Raw genomic sequence first — 6,000 nt, 5'->3', positions numbered from 1 at the left:
TACCCCACATCCAGTGGTCGCTACTCCATTTCCAATTTGAAAATGTTCCGTGGCTGAGCTGAAAATTTGATAAGCTGATTACAAACAAATGCTAGCAGCTTTGCCTAGCCTATACTTACTCACGTCCTATTTTGGAAGCTAATTACGTTCAACCTATTCGCGAACCCCAGAATGACGGCAAATGACATTCCATATATTAAGCCTAATCCATATGGACCAGTGACGTGCGGTCCAATGAGGCAGGTGAGGCAGTGCCTCACCAGTCGTCAGGGCAAATAAGTGAAAATTGTGAAAACCCTCCATGAGTCGATGATTATTGATATTTTACATCGATGTTCATAAATAACTAAATTTGAACATTTTTTCACACAACATCATCAATTTGCATTATTATTATTTAAAAAATGCAGTGCGAAAGGAGAGTTACGGCACAGGTGAGGCAAGGGCGGGTCGGGCCTCACCTGCGACAATGTAATTCATTATAAACAGCTCGGAATTCATAACAACTGGTATCAATCAAATATGGAAACTCTAGTGTTGACTAAGGTCTCACTCCGACTGGACTACCGAATGACCTACTCGAACGCATTACATATTTTGCGACATTTATGGCGTTTTTAGTTGACCATGACTATACGCCTAGCTGTCAAAGCTGTGAAGGAGGACGAATTTCCAAAAGAGAAGATCATATTTCTGTGACTCTAATTCCAGACACTCGTTAGCGCCCACTAGCGGATTCCTAAATGAGGTATGAACACATTGTCTGTCAATATGACGTCACACTAGCAAAGCTTTGGCTATGGTCACGACCCCGTTCAGCAGAATATGGTTGTGTGTTGTAACCATTGACGAGGACCGAAACCATATTTTTTCAGCCCCCTCCCGCCCACTGGTCTTGGGCCCACCATAGGGTAGCCGATGCAGCTTCTAGGACCCTTGTTCTACATGCATGTGTTCGTTAAATTTTTTGAATGAATTCAGTCAATAATATTGGCTCTTCTATATATTACTTTATAGTTTTGATCCTCTCTCCGCCCACATGATCAGAGTTAGCGGTAGAGCTGGTGGAGGATGATGACTTCGAAAATGCAGGGAGCATAATTGTACATCGTTAAGTCATGATCAGGTCACAGCGATAAGATTATTTATCAGCTTAATTATGGTGCGCACCGCTGAGCTATATAAATACCCCACATCCAGTGGTCGCTACTCCATTTCCAATTTGAAAATGTTCCGTGGCTGAGCTGAAAATTTGATAAGCTGATTACAAACAAATGCTAGCAGCTTTGCCTAGCCTATACTTACTCACGTCCTATTTTGGAAGCTAATTACGTTCAACCTATTCGCGAACCCCAGAATGACGGCAAATGACATTCCATATATTAAGCCTAATCCATATGGACCAGTGACGTGCGGTCCAATGAGGCAGGTGAGGCAGTGCCTCACCAGTCGTCAGGGCAAATAAGTGAAAATTGTGAAAACCCTCCATGAGTCGATGATTATTGATATTTTACATCGATGTTCATAAATAACTAAATTTGAACATTTTTTCACACAACATCATCAATTTGCATTATTATTATTTAAAAAATGCAGTGCGAAAGGAGAGTTACGGCACAGGTGAGGCAAGGGCGGGTCGGGCCTCACCTGCGACAATGTAATTCATTATAAACAGCTCGGAATTCATAACAACTGGTATCAATCAAATGTTATCGTCACACTGATTCCAAAAATCCAAATATTAACAGTGTCAGACCACCAGAACCCCCTCAAAATCGCCAAGGAAGGTGACATTCGGCTTTATTACAAACAATGCCATCGCAGAGAAACAATAGCCAGGTGAGGCACAAACGAATTTGCCTCATGCACTATTCGCTAACAATTGGCCAATCGCAGCACAGTGAAACGCGCTATCGATTTCGGAATACAACAGTCTCGACTGTCTTGTAGGAATTATATAGTAGCGACGACCAACACGCAATGCGGAGCAAATACATTCCCTTACTTACGTAGCTGTTATTTATTTCCCGTTAAATTGTGGTATGTGATAGCTACTTGCATATGTTGCATTATTGTCGCTGCTTTATGCTTCGAATAATTTATACCGGTACTTGAAGAGATAGTTTATTATTATCCGTCCAAACTTGCCCATTTAGCACAATAGCGACCAGTCCTACATGTATTGTATAATGTGAAAGGGCAACGGCTATCAGTGTGCAAAGAAAATGCTCTCTATACCCGCTGCTGTTGTTATTCACATTTTGGATCTATTTATCAGGTAGGCTACTTTATGTGCGTGTGTGTTTGTTTGTGTGTGTGGGGGGGGGGGTCCGTGCCTCACCAGCCATGAACCTCACCGCACGTCACTGATATGGACGCAATATACTAATGTCAAATTGGCTACTGAGAACTTCGTACCGTGAAGAGCCGTTGTGCCTTGTGGTGATCTGAGCCTTCACTGATTTCATGAGGGACAGCTTACCTGCTTGCGTATAAAAGTTTTTAATAGTAGCATCAAAACACCCCGCTGGCTTACTTTGTATGCACCCAAATCGCGAGTATAAATGCTAGGGAAAGTAATCTGGATCCCCACTAATGTCGCGCCAGGTGCGAAAAGATATTCCACCTGGAAAATAAATTTATTCGATAATATTGGTTGTTTCATACATTACTGTCAAATATTTATCCATTTTCAGCCCGAGCGATCAGATTAACCGGTAGAGCTGTGTTTTCGGAAATTTTGGGCACAAAATCAATGATGATGTATCTTCCGGTTTTTACTGATCACTTTGTTGCATGCTGTAGCTATCCAGCTGTGATCACTCGCCCAGGATATTCCGCTATGTCTCGAATAAGAAACTGCTTCTGGTTGTGATCTTGAGACTCTATATAAGTGTATGTAACACGTGTTAGAGGATTACGTTGATTATGATGGAGACTCTATACGCTACTATTGTATAACGTCTGAATAAACCGATTGTATTGAGCATATATCTGTTACGAAAAACTTCACCCAAGGCAACTTCACCCAAGGCAACAGGCTATCTCCAGACGATTGGTTAGCTATACTTTTATACAAATCTCCAGAGACTATAAACCGGTAATTGCTGCAATACTGTTATTCATTTGACCTCCCATCAGGATTGTAGGCACCATCGAAAACCCAAAATATATATTGAAATCGCCCAAACCTACGATAAAAACCCTCATTCATGAGACGCACACGATTCCGACTTGGTGTTTCTTTATGAGATGCAGCATTTTCCTCTACAGTTCGCAATTGTACGGTGAGGCTCAAATTACAATTTTACATAAAAAAACGAAAAATAAAAGCCACCCTGAATCGCACCAAGCATGAATAAAAATTTTAAGTTTCATTAAAATCTCTCAAAGATTTGGCAACCAATTCGAAATTTCAAAATGTATATTGACGGTCGCCAACACACGCCAAATTGATTAGGTGTAATGAGACGCATACTTATTGTTTAACGGTTGCATTCGACCGTAGGAAGCAGGTTGGCCACATATGACCTGTTGAAATAAGGATGAACAAGGCTGCAAGGTAATGAAAAAGCGAAATACTAATACCGAACCACCATCTAAACAGCAGTGCTCTTCAACCTTTTTCGTTGCCCTATTAGCGTTTACTCAAAACTCGTACACCCCTGACCGCATAATACACCGATTCCGTAGTCAGCCGCATTTCGGTTACATATATAGCATACGGCCACATTCCAGCGAAGCGTCTTCATGACCCGATGACGACAAATACTCATGTGCAGTTTGCTATACTGGGAACTTTGCACCGCGGAGAACCCTTGTGGTGTTCCTTTCGCCTTCACTGATTTCTTTAGATATATTCTGAGTATAACAAATTTGAATTGTAGACGCAGAATATCCCCGCAGACGTATTATGTATAATATATGCACCAAAATCGCAAGTAAAAATGTCAGGAAAAGTTATTGCGATAAGGTTTTATATTCATTCTCATCCCACGTGATCAGATTGACCTGCCCGTTAAGTCATTCTCGAAATCAGTTATAATCAGAGGTGGTCAGTAACGAAGTACTTCTACTTTTTCGAAGTACTCAAGTAGTTTTCCTCTACTTCTGGTACTTACTCAAGTAGATCTGATTTTTGCTACTTCTACTTCATAATATTTTGTGATCTACTTACTTACTTTTCGCTATTTTCAGTTTGTCAAGTAGAAGTAGTTCAATCTTCCAATCAGGAAGATAGCCTGAGGAATTTTGGTGCTGTTTTCACGGAGTACCAACGTTTAATTTCCATAAAAGTTGAGTAAAGCCCTGAATTTTCATCGCGCTTCGCGCGCAGTGGATACGGCGTTGCCGGTATGATTTCATGAAAGTATCGATGAATATAATTTGGGTAGCGGGTTGGCGTGATTCCGTTCACACAGGGATATCTAGAACTAGATATCCCTGAGTTCACGCCACATTGTCGCCCTTCGCCCATATGAAATATTTCATCGCAGTATATATGGCTCATCATAACGTTTGAAACTGTTGTTTCGCAATCTAGCATTTACTTGTCATATCGTAATCTAGCATGTCCATGGCGCTTCCTAACCTGGAAAAGTGGACTCTGACATTTTTTGTTAGATTTAGAGCTGTTTCAGCATACCACCTTTGAAACTTTCTGGACTAAAGGCATGAAAAACGTGTTTCACTTTTAGAGCTAGTATTTATGTTTCATTTTCAATTCCCAGTATCATATACTTTGAGTTATAATCAATATCAGTTCTTTTGTATGGATAACATACATGTTGGAGTATAAAAGCAAGTGTAGTAATGCCTTTAATTTCCGGACATAAGGCTACACAATATCGCATTTTTACGGTCCACCATATTTTTTATTAACGTTTACTAATCGCGCAAAGTGTTTACACCGTATCCTATACAACTTCTCCGTATTACTCTTCGACTGAACTACGGACCTTATAATATGGGGGATGGCGCCATACCATGCTCTTTTCTAAAACGTGCTGTTCGAGAAAACAGGATAAGTATCGCATTTCCATATCAATCCTATCATTTTCATCCCATGATGTTGACGAATACTTATGCTATCGAAAATTGGATACCTGCTGGTATGCATCAATGTGAATCAAGCTCGTCACCTTTCGCATAGCTCAATTTGCACCTTTATACAATCCATGTGAACAAATTAGGATCGTTTTCACAACTACTTACTTACTTGAGTACTTTTAAAGTCAGTCAATTCTACTTCTACTTCAAGTAGTTTTAGGTTGCTCATGGAAGAAGTACTTCTACTCGTACTTGAGTTGATTTTTTTCGTCACTACTTCTACTTCTACTTGAGTAGCTTTCTTGACTACTTTGACCACCTCTGGTTATAATATCCAAAAACTAAATTGCCCAGGCAATTTATTGTGAAATTGCAAGGCCAACCAAAGTTTCCTAAAATATCAGTCCGGAAGCATTTGCTTAGCCGGGAGCCAGTCACATTTTTCGTCTTTGTATATGGCCAATTGGCCATAAAGGAGAATATTCCGTGGAAGATTTATTTTACCTGATATTTTTCTTAGCACTACGCGCGATTTATTGTCACTCGAATTCTTGCTTCTAGTATTGATGCCCCCTCCAGAAAATTAAAAATATCCCAATTTACATAATTGAGTCAAACTATATTCGCAATTATAAAAGAAGGTGTCGCCCAACAAGCGACTTCGCTTCTGCACCCACATAAAGGTTGGTCACCCCTGATCTAACACAATGAAAGGTTCTCAAACTCGACCCCGAAACCCCTGGCTATACGCCCCATCGCCCATGCAATTACGTACAATATGCGCTATTTATAAGCCTGCGGCAAGACGCACCAATTCAAAATGTCTCAGCTATCGCGGCGGTTTCCTCGAGAATCAATATAGATAGACATCGCAAACTGAGCACATGCTAGCCTGTTCTGAAGCGTAGCATGCGTATTTATTGTGATAGTCATCGATCCATTATAATGCGG

This window comes from Botryllus schlosseri, chromosome 7 (assembly GCF_051294905.1).
Source record: "Botryllus schlosseri isolate E-star chromosome 7, Bs_hap1, whole genome shotgun sequence".
In the NCBI taxonomy this organism is placed as follows: domain Eukaryota; kingdom Metazoa; phylum Chordata; class Ascidiacea; order Stolidobranchia; family Styelidae; genus Botryllus; species Botryllus schlosseri.
The sequence above is the reverse complement of the archived record's forward strand: the minus strand, read 5'-3'. Positions refer to the sequence as shown.